Source organism: Mauremys reevesii, linkage group 1 (genome assembly GCF_016161935.1).
Source record: "Mauremys reevesii isolate NIE-2019 linkage group 1, ASM1616193v1, whole genome shotgun sequence".
NCBI lineage: Eukaryota > Metazoa > Chordata > Testudines > Geoemydidae > Mauremys > Mauremys reevesii.
The window spans coordinates 257,966,720-257,984,352 of NC_052623.1; the positions used below are offsets into that span (position 1 = coordinate 257,966,720).

At 47.5% G+C, this 17,633-nt stretch overlaps 1 pseudogene; it reads left to right on the plus strand.

Moving 5' to 3' along the window:
- The first annotated feature begins 1,417 nt into the window (after positions 1-1,417).
- LOC120381335 overlaps positions 1,418-17,633 on the plus strand; it is a 36,862-nt pseudogene continuing 20,646 nt past the window's right edge.

Below are 17,633 nucleotides of genomic sequence, written 5' to 3' on the forward strand. Positions count from 1 at the left end.
CACCAGCCACCACAGCTTGCAGCACTGGCTGGAAACAGGCTGGGGGGCGGGGTCCTGCTGGCCAAGAGCCAGCACGCAGCGGGGGCTGCGCTGATGGAGCAGCAGGGGGAATGGCTGGCCCCACGCACTACAGTTTGCCCTGGCACACCCACCCCCATCGTCAGCCACTGGACCCCTCCACTCACCGCTGGTGTGGGGGCAGCTGATGAGCAGGGATCCAGCCAGCAGCAGGACCCGCCGGAACTGATGGAGGGGGGAGGAAGACAGAAAATACAGGACAATTTGTCCGGTTTTTAAAAAAAGTCATGACACCTGCAGGTTAATATGGGACTGTCCCTTTAAAAACCGGACATCTGATCACCCTACTGGTGACTCATGGGGCTGGGGGTTTATTAGGTCCCCCAGTTCCCTGTCAGAACCCTGGGGATCTCCTCACTGGTTCCTTGCACTTTACACCCTCCACCTATATGATCCCACATAAAACAGGCCCCAGTAGTATTCCCTCCAAAGCTTGCACAAGAGCAAGATACTGGATGGCTCAGTGCGAAACACTCTGTGGGTGTTAATCAGAGAGCTTCTGCAGCACTCTCACCCTCTGCTAGCCAAGGAAGCAAGAGTGTAGGCCCAGGAATCAAACCCAGGCCTCTAACTTGGCAATATAGACCGTTAGGAGGACACTGTCAGGTTTAAAACCATATTTAAAAAAAAATTGTTAGCAATGAAAGCAAATTATGAAAGCGGGAGGTATTTTATAATCGAATTTGCTTTCACTATTTCTGGTGTTTATTTTCTGCATTAGGCTCAGTTTGAACAATGAAAATTGACAAGCCAGCTTCCCTTTTGTTTCGAGTGGGTTTCTAGTTAATTTCTCTTTTAGAGAAGAATGCTGCAATGTCGGACTGCAAACACTGCCAGGGGAAAGGCGATACCTTTTTTGCAAATTGTTTTCATTGGCTATGTCTTATTTGACGCAAAATGTTTCTATTGTTTTTTCTTAAAAAGATCAGTTTTAAAAACACCTACATTTGGGGTCTGATTTGACCCAAAGTGTCCCTTGAGCCATCAACGCGATGTTTGAAAACTTACAAGCTCCAACTAGGGCCATAGAGGAAGAAAAAATAAAATCACTAACTCTACCTGCACACGCTGGACTAGGAGAGTTCTTTGGTGGGATGGAGTGGGAGAGTTTGTACGTGGCTCACATGACTGTTTTATTTCACCTGGGATTTTGGACCTGGTTCAGTTAAAAGAAAAAAAAAATATGTTTAGCCCCACCACCACGTGGGGGAGCTGTGAAGAGTGGGCAGGAGCCTGGTTGCTGCTTCTCTCTCCTCTCCTGCTCTGCTGGTTGCAGGCAGCAGCTGTTTCCCTCCCCATCATCCGCTGAGCCATGCTCTGTTCTACCCTCTGTCTCTCTCTCAAGGTTCTGGGGGAGGGAAGCATAGCAGAATACAGGCATATAGCAAAGCAGATGTGCTGCTGGAAGTTCTTCCCTGGCTGGCATGAGAGCGCCCCTCTCCTGTTTCAATTGCCTTTTAACCCCTGCTCATGAAGACACGCAGATGAGGAGGGATGGGGAAGTCCTGAAGCTCACCTGCTCCCTGGAGAGAGGCCAGATGGGAGGAGCCCCAAGCCTTCCTCTCTGGAAAGAGGAGAGAAGCCACACATCCACCCTCTGTGAGAAAGAGGGTGAGTGGAGATGTCTCCTGAGGATGCACACAGGTAAGAGGAGTTTTAGGGATGGTGGTGTTTGGGGAAGGTGGATTATGGGGAGTGGGACATCCCTAGAGTCAGAAAAGCATCCACAGTCCTGGATATTCATCTGATACCCCTCCCCCAGACCATGGAAGGGCCTTGATAATTCATATATTCAGCTTAAGAGCAGCCTACATTTCACCAGAGTCATGCATATGGAAGTCCCCTCTCAGCACCTGGGGGGCTGATGGCCTTTGATCCTTGTGTTCTGGAGAGTTGTGCCTGCAAAACTTCTTCAGATGTTGGCACCTCTCTTAGAAGGAGCTGTGGTGGGTGCAAAGAGTGAGTGGGTGAGTGAGTGGTGGGCAGGGTGGACACATGCCTTTCAGAGAGATGGGTGAGTGTTAATTAGCTAATGTCTGTATGGTGTTTAGCAATTTATATATTCTTTATGTATGTATGTAGTATAACTGGGCCTCCTTCCTGGTTGGCCTCTGGGCAATACCCCAGTATAAATGTGAGATAATCATAATATACAAGTATGATTATTATGGGGACAGTGGTAAATAGACAAACTTCATTCAGGTCCTAAGAGCTGCACAGTGGAACCCTGCATGCAGCAGCAAAACAGGGTAAAACCAGCTGATTCTCAGCTGGACTTTTAAGACCCCCAAAGAGCCTTCCCCTGGGAGACTGGGTTTGCAGCGGTAGTTTAGTAACACTAAATATATCCAAAGTTATTGACTTTGTACCAAACTTGGTACAATACTATTTCATTTATTGGGGTGTCTCTCTCAAAATGCTTTACTGAGTTAGATGAGAAGCGGAAGACAGAAATTGAAGCAAGCATAAGGGATGTGTTTTCGGATGGTATAAAATGAGGGAGCATTGAGGCCACAGAGAAACTGTTCCAGGCAATAGGAGCTGCGGAGGAGAAGGCTCTTGCATCAAATGCAGTAGGAATGTGAGGGGGTTGTTGCTAGATATGAGAAGGGACCAGGGCAGAGAACAGGTCCCTGAGGTAGTCTGAAACAAGACTGTGAGGGATTTGAAAACAAGGCAGGCAGTTTTGAAGAGAATAGTGAGCCTGTGGGATTGTTTGAGGATGGGCATGATGTGCCTCTGCTTTGTTGTTCGTGTGAGAAGACTGGCATCAGCCTTCTGCATATGGTGGAATGGGAAGAGCTGGAATTTGAAGCCACAGAGCCTGCAGCTCAGACTCAAGGTTGCTAGAGGCTTATCATCTTAATCACCCCCTCTGCTTTCAGTGCTGCTATTTTAGGGTGTCCAAGTTGGGACTCTCGGCACCTGGCTCTCAGAAGTACTGTACACTCCACTTAAACTCAGTGCGACTTAATTTCCAGCTTTCCACAGAAGCCAGTAGTGGCATCCACAAAAAATCAGTGGGGCCCATTGCATAATGTAAAGTTAATTATGTATAGGTGTTTTTTGTTTTTTTTAAATACCCGTTTCCTTCCATCAGTTACAAATTAAATTGAATGTGCTTTGTTCTAGAAGCAAGTAGAGAGGCGAACCCAACTGATCTTCTTTTCCAATTGTTATTTTACCCACCTCGATCATGTAACAGCCCAGTTTCCAGCGGTCAAGTGCCAACATCACAAATCCCACCACCCATTTGTGGTTTGTTGGCCGCCTTGTCAGTAGCCTCAGCAGATAGGCTGATGGGGGCCAAATGAGAATGGAGATTTGAACTCCCCTTTCTCTGCTAGGTGCTGTTCAACCAGAACAGAGTTGAATCAATATCAACTGCTGCTGTCTCTGATCTGGGGATAATTTCTGTTTCTAGAGCTGTCAGCGTAGCACAGGGATCGGCAACCTTTGGCATGTGGCCCGCCAGGGTAAGCACCCTGGCGGGCCAGGCCAGTTTGTTTACCTGCCACTTCCGCAGGTTTGGCTGATTGCAGCTCCCACTGGCTGAGGTTCGCTGCTCCAGGCCAGTGGGGGCTGCAGGAAGCGGCGCGGGCCGAGGGATGTGCTGGCCGCCGCTTCCCGCTGCCCCCATTGGCCTGGAGCAGCGAACCACGGCCAGTGGGAGCCGCAATCGGCCAAACCTGTGGGTGCAGCAGGTAAACAAACTGGCCTGGCCCGCCAGGGTGCTTACCCTGGCGGGCCACATGCCAAAGGTTGCCGATCCCTGTGCTACGCTGACAGCTCTAGAAACAGAAATTATCCCCAGATCAGAGACAGCAGCAGTTGATATTGATTCAACTCTGTTCTGGAGGAACAGCACCTAGCAGAGAAAGGGGAGTTCAAATCTCCATTCTCATTTGGCCCCCATCAGCCTATCTGCTGAGGCTACTGACAAGGCGGCCAACAAACCACAAATGGGTGGTGGGATTTGTGATGTTGGCACTTGACCGCTGGAAACTGGGCTGTTACATGATCGAGGTGGGTAAAATAACAATTGGAAAAGAAGATCAGTTGGGTTCGCCTCTCTACTTGCTTCTAGAACAAAGCACATTCAATTTAATTTGTAACTGATGGAAGGAAACGGGTATTTAAAAAAAACAAAAAACACCTATACATAATTAACTTTACATTATGCAATGGGCCCCACTGATTTTTTGTGGATGCCACTACTGGCTTCTGTGGAAAGCTGGAAATTAAGTCGCACTGAGTTTAAGTGGAGTGTATAGTACTTCTGAGAGCCAGGTGCTGAGAGTCCCAACTTGGCTGAACCTGTGGATGCAGCAGGTAAACAAACCAGCCCGGCCCGCCAGGGTGCTTACCCTGGCGGGCCACGGGCCAAAGGTTGCCGATCTGTGGCGTAGCACCTTTCACCAGCATTAAATTCACTTAATTAATGTAAAATAAATACAGCAAGTGGCATTTACCATTTTGCTTTATTTAGAAGCTTTCCCATTGACCTGCATAAATCCATGCCCTTGGTCTTCATGTCAGATTCCACTTCCAAGTATCGTCACTTTCAATCATTTTGTATAGGGCAGATAAGCTACATATCTTCCACCTGCCACTTGAAAATCAATGACATTTGCAAGCAGTGACTTCTAGTGGGTTAGATGAATGGCTCAGTTGAAGTCACTGTTTTTGTTCTATATTGCAAGAGCTGTGCACAGTAATACAATCAAACAAATAATCAGGAAAAAAAAAAGTTAGACACAACTGTTGGCTATAACATCATTTGAAAAGGCCTGAAAAGAGTCCCCTGTTCATTGTAAACCAAAGAAACCAAGCATTCTTGGGACTGTTTACAGTGCACTCATTTCTAGAGTCAACTACAGGGAGACCTCAACCATTTTAGTCCAAACATCCTGAAACCTTATGTGTGTGAACAGGAGGGGGGATGGGCTCAGAATCCAGATCTATAATCCAAGTGCGTGACTACTGCAAGGACTTGACAGATATTAGCAATGTGTGAACATAAACACACAAAGCACGGATGAAGCACTAGGAGTCCAATCCACTGTCCGCTGAAGTCGGTTGGAAGACTCTGACTTACTTCAGTGTGATTGGATCAAGACTATGGGCCTTCTTCAGCCCTAACAACTCTGTGATTCTGTGACTTGTAAAGAGTAGTTTCTGCAGCTACCAAAAATCTTGGTGGACTCCCGCTGTGGTGATTTCTATGGAACAGTTTATCCTCACTAACCTAAAGCTGTTCCTTTATATTTAAAAAAAAGGGTCAGGGAAATGTAATGATAGATAAATGGGGAGAAACTAGTGTTCCAGGCCCCAGGCCAGCCAAACATTTAACCATGTGCTTTACTGCATCTGTAACCCACACCTGTGCAGTGTAGTGTTCTGTTCCCCTCTAGGGGTGTCTGGGCCACATACAGAGGTTGATGAACATGCAAGGGCATTGGTGAACAAACCTGGGTCTCTTAGCGCAGGTAATAGAGGCTCATGCTGTTAGAACCCGAGTTCAAGTTATGTTTCCGCTCCGAGTGACGCACCCAGAGTTGCTGCTACACATCACAAATGCTTAGCTGAGTAAAGCACATTTGAAGTCAGCAGGACATAAGCACGTGCTTGTATTGCTGTATTGGAGCCAGAGTGGGGGAAGAACTAGGAAAGTTTCCAGACATGTTCAAAATGCTAACTGCCTTCTAAATTCATGTTTATTTTGCATGTGGACATGCTGAAACTGGTGGGGTGAACCAGGCAGCTTTTAGTGAAACACCCCTGATAGTAGCCACAATAAAACAGGCCATAATTCACTCCTGGGGGAATTCTGCATGACTACACACCTGCAGAAAATGGCAGGGAAGCAAAGAGAAGCCGCGCGGAGGGTGGGGGTGAGACACCAGGGGCACAGGGTTTTTTCTGGGGGGGAGGTTGCCCCCGCCCCAACAGAGGTGAGCCATGGTGGAGGCACACAGGATTAGGTGCCACTGCCCCCCTCATTTCTGCTAGCACAGAGCTGTCCAGCTGAAGGAGGCTGCCTCTCCACTCTGCTGACTCTGCAGCTGAACGCTGCCTCCTGGGTCCTAGTGCCAGTTGAGCTCCCCTTCTGTGTGGTGGGACTTGGGAGCCTTCCAGTTTTCTCGGCAACAGTGAGTGTCTGCGGAGGGGGTGGGGGAAAAGAGGGAAAGGCGGGTGAGGTGGTGGGTGGAAGAGGCAGTGGGGAAGGAAAGGGGTGGAATAGGGTAGGGGGAGGGGAATGTGGGAGTGAAGGGAGGGGAATAGAGAAGAAAAGGGGATAGAGGAATTGCTGGGGAAAGTGGGAGGCTGGCATGCAGCGTCTCCTTGGCAGCCGTTGGGACTCCCCCATTAAGCAGGCCCATCGAACCCTCACCTTGACAAGCCCCACTGCCCTAGACCTGGACCCCTCCAATGAGCCTTCCCCACCCAGACCCCCACCCCACTGAGCCCCAACCAGCTGCACCTGGACCCCCACCCCATCAAGCCCCACTCTCCCAGCACCTGCAGCCCCCAACTGAGCCCCCTACACCCAGCCCCCCCTGCTGAGTCCCAACCACCTTCACATGTATCCCCTGCAGAGTTCCATTGCACCTGCACCTGGAAACCCCCAATGAGCCCCTGTGCATCCAGATCTCCCACTAAGCCACCCGCACCCAGATTGCCCCACACAGAACCCTCTCGTCCCACACCTGGAGTCCCCCACACTCAGCGCCTCCACACTTGGATTCTGCTTGGTGGAGCCTGCCCACCCACACCTGGTGCACCTGGCGCAGAGGGGCTGAGCCCCAGTGTGTTTCTGGGGCAGGCCCAGCCTTTTCACTCTCAGGGTCAGGTGAAGCGTCACGGCCGAATTCCTGTACCAGGGCAGGTGGTGGCTTTAGGGTGATCTCCCACCTCAATGTAGCCACTGGCCTGTGCTCCCCACTGCCATGCTGGAGCCACATTTATTTATTGACAAATAGAATTTTGCAGAAATGTAAAATATTGTGCACATAATTTTTAGGTGCAGAATTCCCTCAGGAGTAATAATTACAGCCATGTTCCTCTGATTTTGTGGCCTATGTTTAGTAAGACTCATGCAAATGTGCTCCTCAACCCCAGGGGCTCAGTAGCCACTGAAATAGTTTCATTGGCAGTCTTAAGGAAAGAGCAATTCAAATCTATGTACCATATGGAATGTTGAAGACTAAAAAGCAAGACTGTGAAATGTTTCTTGTATGGAATTCTTACATCTTTGAAGTTTTTAGTTCAACATTTAAAATGAGAGCTATGAAAAAATACAAAAAGTTTGGGGCTCTAGGCTGCAGTACGACTTTTCCAGCTTGATATCGTGCTGTGTCATTCAGCGGTTAGCAGGATCAAGTACCTCGGGTGCTGTGTACGCTTTGGTAGAATCCACCTACAGAGAAAAAACACAAAGAAATAAGCGTGATGAGGGATTGATTAGCTATAATCTCAGTTGTATTCCTCCTTCAGACTTGGGGCTTGTATTGATTTGTTTAGAGCTAACGGAGCTGCCAGTCAAAGCTACAGAAGCTGTCAATGTGTAAATAAGTTAAAATTTAAAAAATGAGCTCTAGTAACATCTGTCCTGAATTAAACACCTATAGCAAATTCAGACAGACAACATCGTTTGCTTGTATGTTCGTAACACTCGCCATTTCTATAATGCTTTCCATCCCCTAATGTCAATTTGCTTTACAATCAGTAATTAATTAAGCTTCCTGCCATGCAGTAAGGCAGGTTTTATGTTCATTATGCAAATGAGGAAGCTGATGCACAGAGAGGTTTCTCAAGTTCACACAAGACACCTGTGCAGATCTGGGACTAGAGCCAAAGTCTCCTGACTGCTACTCCAGTGTGTAAACCTCGAGACCATCTTTCCTCCTTATCTTGCTTACGCTGACATGCTTGGCATCTTGTGATGGGATGGAGGGTCAGAGGACAAATCTGAGATCTTATTACAAATCTAAGGAAAGCAGCAGTATCTTTCCACTGATCTTTTTTTAAAAAAATGATTTATATGGCACTATGAATGGTCGGGGTGCTTACAGAATATACATGTGCTTTGCAGGTCCCTGCCTGTGACAGGCTATGCAGCCCTGGTCCAGGGGTTGACAGGGAAGGGGTTTCATGTTAAATAAAGGATTGCAGTTCTGCTGCTCTGAGTGCAGACACTTGCAAGGCAAGCAGGGTTGAGCCAGCTCTGGGGCATTAATCAACTCCCTCGCTACCCTTTAATAAGGATATGCTGTGGGAAATTGAGTTTGCCAGTGAGAGTCAGGCTGTTTAGAGAGGCTGGGGGCTTAGATCAGATCATGTCCTCATCCTCTCTGGAACTTGACTGAGAGGAGCTGGACTTTGATCTTTCTTTGGACTTGGTTGCAGCAAGCTGGGCCTTATGCCATCAATTTAGCTGAGGAAACCCTTGTTTTTGTGTTTGGTCGTCAAAGGGACAGGACACTCTTCACATTTACTTTTCTGTTTTTCAATAAAGCAACACCACAAGGCTGTGCACACTCCACCTAGCCAGGCAGAGTCTTACTCTGCTCTGAAAGTATGTCTACACGTGGAGCCAGGGTGTGGGTGTTTCCCAGCTTGAGGAGACATACTTGTGCTAGCTCTGATCAAGCTAAGCTACCATACTAAAAATGGCATGGCCGCCGGCAGTGCAAGTGGTGGGATGGGCTAGCTGCCCTGAGTACTTACCCATCCAAGACGATAGGCATGTACTTGGGGTGGCTGCCTGTTGTGCCGCTGCAGCTATGCTTTATTTTTAGCGCACTGGCTATCGCGAATATGTCTCCCCAAGCTCCAAGTGTAGATTTACCCTAACTGACCTGTCAGATTGCCCCCAAAAGACTGCCCTCTAAAGGCACAAGTCAGGATTGCACCATACACAACACTAAATTGGGTGAGGACTCAATAGTTTGAATAATCTAAGTTAAAGTCTTAAATGCAGCTACTTGGGGCTTGCCTACATGGGAAAGTTTTGCCATAGCATAGTAATACTAGTATAAACTCCTGTGTGTGGACACTCTTATTCCAATATAGGAATGGCTTTTTGCTGTTTAGCTTAATCCCCTTTCTACGCGTCATAAAGAAAAACTGAAAAAAGGTGCTCTTATGTTAGAATAAGACTATCCACATGGTGGTGGAGTAGGGGATGTTATGTCCATGTAACTATATTGGTTTAAATTTACAGAGGTTAGGTTGCACAGAAAAATTGTTCCCAGACAGAAAAGGTTTTAGAATATCCACATTTTATTATGACAGTAGATAGATATGCTGTTTAATGTCTCCTGATGTTGTTCCTATGACTTCGCAAAGAACACTTACATGGGATTCTGTCAATCTTCTGGTAGTCTGGACTAGAGTGTCCACACAGGGTTTTGCACTGGTTTAATTAAATCTGTTTAAAATCACTCCTATGGCTTGTCTACACTACAGATGCTACAACAGCACAGCTATGGTGCTGCCACTGTAGCACCATAGCGTAGACACTTGCTACAGCAATAGGAGGGTTTTTTCCCCGTCACTGTGATTAATCCACTCTTAAGAGGTGGTAGCTAAGGTATTGGAAGAATTCTTCTGGCAAGCTAACGGTGTCTATGCCAGGGCTTAGGCTGGTTTAACTATGTCTGTTGGGGGTGGATTTTTCCCAACCCTGAGTGACATAGCTGGGTTGACCTAAGTTTTAGGTGTAGACCAGGCCTTAGTATACTTTTTTAGAGTGTAAACCAGGCTCAGGAAAAATCTGTTTGATTGGAGTTTTTTGGGTTTTGTTTTACTTACCTCAGGGTAACTAACCCCATTTGAAATACCAGTTAGCAGCTAAAGCTAAGCTAGATGCAGTGTAACACATTTACAATCATGTGTTGCAGTCAGCCTGAGGAAAAAACTAGTATGTGATCCTACTCAGGGGCGGCTCCAGGCACCAGCATGCCAAGCACGTGCCTGGTGCGGCAAGCCCCGGGGGGCACTCTGCCGGTCGCTGCGAGGGCGGCAGACAGGTTGCCTTCGGTGGCATGCCTGCGTAGGGTCCGCTGGTCCTGCGGCTTCGGCGGATCTCCCGCAGGCGTGCCGCCGAATCCACGGGACCGGTGACCTTCTGCAGGCAAGCTGCCGAAGGCAGCCTGCCTGCCGTGCTTGGGGTGGCAAAATACCTAGAGCCACCCCTGATCCTACTTAAAAGCTGTATCTTAGTGCATATATGCTCAAGTGGGCTTAATGGTGGTTGCACACGCAAGCTTAATTCTGGCATTTTCTAACTTGAATGTTTAACTTTGCAACCCAAATCACTCAGGGCTTGTCTTCAATACAGAGTTAACGGAGGCTAGGTAGTGCCCCATTACTGCCCTGCCTGTAGCTCACTTGTTGAAGCTTGGAGGAGTTGTTATGTGCAACACAAAGAGAGGTTTTGAAAAAGGCCAGTGTGGCATTTTGTTGTTGGGGGTTTTTAAGTGACATATGTAAAGCCCCTACTGTTTGGCCATCTGTAATGGGCCCCTGATGCATTCATTGCTGCATTGGGCTGGCTGACATGGGAGTTGTGCAGTACCTGTTTTCCTGGAAACAGCTTTCAAACCACACTTCCCACTAGGCAGTTTGCAGGTGTAGAGACCAAAGCAGCCATCACAGTCTGAAGTTTTCTGGCAGGTCTTAGACTGAATCCCGGGACAGGAATACTGGAAGGAGAAAGAGAGAGAGAGAGGCTGTCATACCAACACACTCCCTCTGCAACCAATTCCCAGCCCAAGTGATCCCCACACCCTCGAACTATACTGAACTTTAATTCAGGTTTCTAGTGGTTACACTAGTAAATGCACTGAATTCCCCACAGTTGAGGGGAGGGTTATCTCTAAACATAAACATTTACTTTCTGCATAGACCTTTTCCCATGAAAGTGTGGATCCTGATCCAAATTTCATTTCCTCCTTCTACCTCCAGTATTTGGATCTGGCGGTTTGGTTTGGCTTGGCTTGCTCTAGCACTGAGGAACAGCCATGACATCGGGATCTAGGGTCCGATTTCGAAGCTCCCTTCAGTCCAAAGTTTGGGGTTTCCACAGTTGGAGGTTTAGTTAAGGCCCATCTCTGCACTTCAGGTTAATATTCAAACATTGTGAGCCCCTGATTCCTCCCTCCTTCCCCTTGGTGGTGCTCACTTTCTTGTAAAACTCTCTAAAGTTGCAGGGTGAGGATTTCAGAGTCCTTAAAACCTGGATTGATCTGGACCAGGACTGTCTTTTTGTTAAAGTGTGCACGGTGCCTAGCACTGTGGGGCCTCTCGGAGCTACAGCAGTGCAAATAATGATCCATCCAAATAAAGTTCTCCTCTTCTCTAGGCATAGCTGCAAATCAATCATAGGGACTAATAAGGCTAGCTCCACGGGGACTTCATAAAAAAACAGCTCCTTCCTGTTTTTAATTTAGCAAATTATATAACAACCCTATCTCGTGTAGGCGGCTTAGCAACAACCACATTTAATTACTTGCCCCAGGGCTGAAATATGACAGCAGCGTCTCTTAAAGCTAACTACTTTCCTGGCAGAGGTGCATGGCAGAGGCAAAAGGGTAGACTTTTCACAGGCATTAAGGGCAGGTAGGCACCTAATTGCCATTTGTGCCTTCGAAAAAACCGAACCCAAAGCCACTAAAAGGAGCTTCTGTTTAAAGATGTACAGCTACTGTGCCATTACTAATTGTGGCTGGCTTCTAAACTGAGCTGCAAAAAGCCATTTAGTTCATTGTTCAGTTTTATCCGTGTCAGTCAGTCAATCTCAGGGATTGCACTTGTCATGTGCCATTGTCTCCAGCACTTGCAAATTGACAGCAATAGGGTGTTTGGAAATTAGATGAGCTCAGAAGATCCACTTAATCTCTCCCAGACAGCTGGAGGGATCTTTAATGAATCCAGGAGAAAATGAAGCCAAGTTGCAAAGTTGACTATGAAGTAATGTGATGAGCGTTTGCTGCCTGTTCTGGGCTCCTCACTTCATTTTTCTTAAATGGTCTGGATGTACAATCTACATTAGCTAGACTTTGGCTCTATTTAGAGACAGAAAATGGTAGATTACCAGGATCTAGAAAGGTCTGGGGGCTTCAGTTCCCATTTTTACAAACATAACAAGCAAATATATATGTATATATAATCTCCTCATCCATTTGAAATGTGCTGAAATGAACCTGCAGGAAAAAACCACCCATTTCTCTGTAGAGTTGAGCTCCGATGTAGAGAGCTAGGAGGAAGAGGTCTGAGTAGGCTTGGATGAACTGAAAATAGTACTTGTGGACACCCAGTGCAAGGACATGGACAATGAGCTGGATTTTATTAGATAAGAAACAGTCCCTTCCAGAAAGGAGGACATGCAATTGTGGGAGAAGTTGTTGACCAGCTCTCTCCTGGATACCTGCCATTGAGCTGGGGAGGGCAAAGGGGGAAAAGCAAAGGGTGCAGACAGGGGACTCTGGCTTGTACAGTTACCTCTACCACCCTTTAGTTTTTGCAATTATGACCCATTGCAGCTGGGTTTGTGCGGTCATTACTTAGACAAAGTTCAAGGAGATGCTTTTCTTTATCGTATTTCTTGGTTTATCCGTTTCTTCATTCTCTTAAACAGTATCCTGTTTAAATACAACTCTAATTTGACTTTGAGTAGGATAAGTTTGATCTATTGACAGACAGCAGAGCCTATGTGTCACTGGTGCCTCCTCCTGGTCATGCTGGGAATTAGCTCGAGACCAATGCCCTCATCCGTGGTGTGCACACTGGCACTCTGTCTCTGCTCCTGCCTATGGCTCCTCTCTCAGCTCCCAGAACCACAGTGTCATCTTCTCAACTCAGCCCCCCAGTTAGGTTGCCATCCACTTCTTCCCCCTTCCGAGGTGTGGGGGGAAGGATATCTCTGTCCAACAGTCCTGCCACTTTCACACTGGTGAGTGGGGGAGGACCCAGGCCCGCCTACTACTCCAAGCCCCAACCCTGGGACCCTGTAAATAGCAGCCTCCTGTTGCTTCTCTGTAACCTTGGTCAATGCTGCTCTATTTCCCTGGGCCACTTCCCATGGCCCCAGCCCCTAATCTCAGGGCCTCAGCTATTCAGTCCCAGGAACTAGTCACTGCTCTGTCCAAGGTGCTTACAGTTCACTCAGCCCTCCAGGAACACAGTCCTTGTTCCCTGGGCTCCCAGCAGCAACTGCCCCTACCCTGCAACTCCCTTTTATATGGACCCTCTGGGCCCTGATTGACTGTCCCTCCCAGTCCTTCTCCTACTGGCTGTTTCCCACACAGCCTCCCCAGGGCTCTGTTAACCCCTTCTCTGCCAGTGTGGGGTGGTGGCCCCATCACGCTATGTCATAGGTGCTAAGAAGGAGCTGTGTTCCCAACCTTATGATGAGACGCTGATCAAGGTCCATGCTGGTATAAAGCAAGCCCTCTCGCTATAGATTGGCCAAGGTTTGATGACTCACATTACACAGATACCAAAGTTTAAAGTGGCCTGGGTGAAGCTGGGTGGCAGATGTGAGACCACTGCAGTGAGATGTGACCCAGGTCAGGTATTCAGTGAGTCCATAGTAGCACCCCCTGATTGGAGGTGGAGCTCAGACCCCATGGGCTACAGCCCCTATAAACTACCTGCTCTGTAAAGATGCTATTTTTAAACTTAGACACTTAAAGTTGATATTTTGTTGCCCAGCTCCAGACATCTGTGTTTTGAAAATATGTTGATGAATGGTACCAGCAACGGTGACATACTTAGTGTGAGGTGAATTTTTTTTCAACCAATAGTAGATTTGCCAAATAAAGTTTTATTCAGGGCCCCAAAACTGTTCATGAATTTGGGGTGAACTCAGCAAATGGTTTCAGCTGAAAAAAAAAGCAAAAATATTGAAAGTTTCCTTCTGACATTTTTCAAACTGGACTGTGTCAACATGTCATATAGGAAATGTTGTTTTGAATCACCATTCAAAATGTTTCATTCGACCAGAAGAAAATTTGTGTTTTTTGTCTTGTTTTGGCAAGGGAACACTGGAGAAAAAAACCCTCGTTTTGGTTTAAAACAAACTGAATATTTGGGAGGCGAGGGGTTGGTTCAGCCACCAAATAGAAAAATCAACGTATTCACTCCATTTTAATCATAACTCACTTGTTTAGACGGGAACAAATGGCCTGGGAATGAGATTTCTGTACACGTCTTGCATTTCCAGCTTACAAGTGGACTCGTCTGTTTATGCTGAACTCTAAGAAGAGACAAGCTGTGCTGCGTCAGTGCTCTGCAGCCATCCCTGGCTAATCTATGAGCAGGGTGTCGAGGTTCCTGACTGGCAAAGACAGGCCATCTCACACTGCTATCTGAGCTATGGCTGCTGTTTAGTATTAAAGATAATCTCCCCGTCTCCCCAGAAATATTGGAAAAAAAAGCTGTAATTTGACTATGAGCTAGTGAATGACAGACCCAGATCTTCGGTGACACCACTTTAAGCCCTGCAGACAGAGTAGCTAGACTGGATCACAAAACTGTATGCGTGCATACCACTCAAACTAGGAGAACACTTGATGGCTTTAGCTGGTTGTTTGGCAGGCACAGAGACCCCCCCCCCCAAGAACTCTTTCGTTCTGACTCTCTCATACAAACCCTCAGTATGCCGTGGCTCCTTCAGGATGGGATGGCTGGGGGAAGAGGATGTTCTCTGTTGTCTCCCCAAACCTTAATAATTGTTTTTTATTTCACCCTCTGATGAGATGAACCAGGGTCACTTCCCCACCACCCCAGAGGCAGCTTTTAGGCAGGGACAGGGTCTGAGGTGGAAGCAAGACAGAGGCGGAGGGCAGTGCTGTGGTGTTATACTCACAGTGTCAGTATTGAATTTTCCGTGGCCTTCCAAGTGGTTGCTGGATCCTGGGCTCTTTCTCTTGGGGGGCTGCAGCTGGGGGCTCTGCTGCTTGCTAGTGGCCTTCTGTTTACTGCTTTCTCGATGTGGCTTGCTCAGCAGTTTGCTGTGGGACCTTGCTCCAACTCCAGCTTCTCCTGCCTTCTTCTGCACTCTGGCAGCAGGCTGACACCTCACTGAGCTGCCTTCTGGCACTTTCTCTCCTCCATCTGATGGCTGAGGTGCTTTTCTCGCTCTCTCAGCTCCCACCTGCCTCTCTGGAGCTACCAACCCTTTCCCATCCCCAGCCTGAACCAGGAAAGAGAGCTGCACCGAGAGGACAGCAATAGTGGTCACTGCATAAACCTTCATCCTTGGGCTCTGGCTTCTTCCCAGCTACTGTGTGTTCCTGTGCCCAGCCCAGGTGCTTGTAGGGAGGATCAGAGCTGCCTCTTCCTCAGTGTGGGCGGCTGAAACCCTTTTATAAAGCAGAGCTCTCCCTCCACCCCACCCCTCTTTCTGGGTGTCAATGACACTGAAATTCTAGCTTTCGTCTTATACCTGCAAACCTGGCTGCTACTGCTGGGAAACTCCCCCTCCCCCAAACTCTCTCACAGCCCTCCCACTAGCAACACCCCCCGCCCTCTTTCCAAAGGTATCTGTGCGTGTCAGGTGTACTCTTTCCCAGTGTGATCATGGAATATTTTGGCTAAACTATTTGCAGGCAGGATTGAGATAAATAAATGGATCTGCTGGCAAACTGCACATCAGGTGCAGGGAGGTGCATGAGAGGAAGGGGTTAATTTGGTCTCAAAGGCATCTTTTACAACCATAAATTTTTAAATACCTTAGATGATTGATTATGCACTTTCACCACTGGGATGTTGGGGATGCCTGTTTCTTTCAATGTTTCCAATGGAAAGACCCTTGGTACGCCCACTCTTTGGTTAGGCTGAGGTTGCCCCCTGAGTACACAAAGGTGGTGGGAAAAGGTGTTAGCTCGATGGGAGCTGGTGCGAGTATGTGTACACAAGTAGGGAATCACACCCCCAGCTCATAGTGTAGACATAGGGATATTAGTTTTTCACTAAGACTGAGACTGTATAATAGGCAGAGAAGATTCCTGCTTTGTTTTCTGTGGTGCAAAGTACAACTTCCAGTGCTCAGAGGTGAGAGAAAAGTTAATCATCCACCTTAGCTGGCCTTGCTGCTGAATTTAGCCAATGAATTGCTAACACCACCCGCTGATTTTGAAGAGGAGGAAGGTTGGGCCACTGTAATACTGGAGGGCTAATGGTACACACATACACCCCGCAACGGCTCTCTATCAATAAGGGCACCAGTGAAGGAGGTTTAATTGCACAGACAACCACCAGTCCACTGAACTCTGAAGCTGAAAACTGAATAACCCCAAGGAGCAGTGCTTAAAGTTGCAAGGTTGGGGGTTAGAGACCCAGTGAGGGAAAAATCGAGCTGGATCACTCAGGGGCGCACACACACACACACACACACACACACACACACTTTAAGCACTGTCTTACCACAGCTGCTGCTCCCAGCTTACGTGAAAGCACTGCCAGCAAGTTCAGGCTGAAACAGTAACAGGATGTTTCGCTAACCATATACTTCCATCTAACTTGTAAAACCCTATGGATGTCTTCTGAGCATTTGGAATTGCAAACACATGGACTTGCATAGTGGCTCTTGTGAGGTGACCTAGGAATTGGGTTAAAATCATCACCTTCATTGTTACTTGTGACCTGAAAATGGTTTGAGTGGTGATACCTAGTCCGAGGTATTTAGGCTCCTGTGACACAGCGGCCCAGCGGTAGTTCACTACTCTGTCTCGGCGACTCTTGTCAGGCCCGACAACCTCATACACCTCTCACACTCGTTATATTTATATAAAAGGTGACATGTAATATATTGTTGGAAATCTACTAACACACTGGTCATTAATGTCACTGTGAAATGTTTGTAACAGCACTGTGAGATTATAGAGCCTCTGATACTATGTCTTGGAGACTGAACGGACAAAGGAGACAAAACAGATCTTTTTTCCAAATGAAGGGAACAGAATATGGTGACAGAAGTCTCATCCCAGAAAGGGGGTCTGACTTGCTGCCTCCGGGTGAGTCCGTGGCTAACCCTCCTGCAGCTTTATAAGGCGGGGAGATGTGACCCTAAGAGCACCCTAGTGCCAGATGGAATAAAGCTACTTCTCATAGGTTTGTTCGCTTAGTGGTCAGAGGATTAGCAACTTGCCAGAAGCCGAAGGACTGTATCTAATTTCTATTAATGGTGCAAATTGTTACTGCCCTCAGTAATAAAAAGATGGATGCCAGAAAAGCCATAGGTAGAAGGATGGTCTTGTGGTTAAGCACTGGGCTGGGAACTGGTAAATCTTGGTTCCGTTCCCAGCTGTGCTATAGACTTACTGTGACCTTGGAAAAGTCACTTAATCTCTGTGCCTCCCATCCCCCATTTGTAATACAAGAACGGTGCTTTCCCACCTCAGTGAGGAGATGCGAGGTTATGTTCATATGTGTTTTGGAAGCACTTGGACATTGCAGAGGGGCTATAGAAGTTTCTAGTTATTTAAGTCCCAGCATACAATGCTCTACTTTGATCACTGGCCTAGAACTGTGTGCCAATGGGCTGC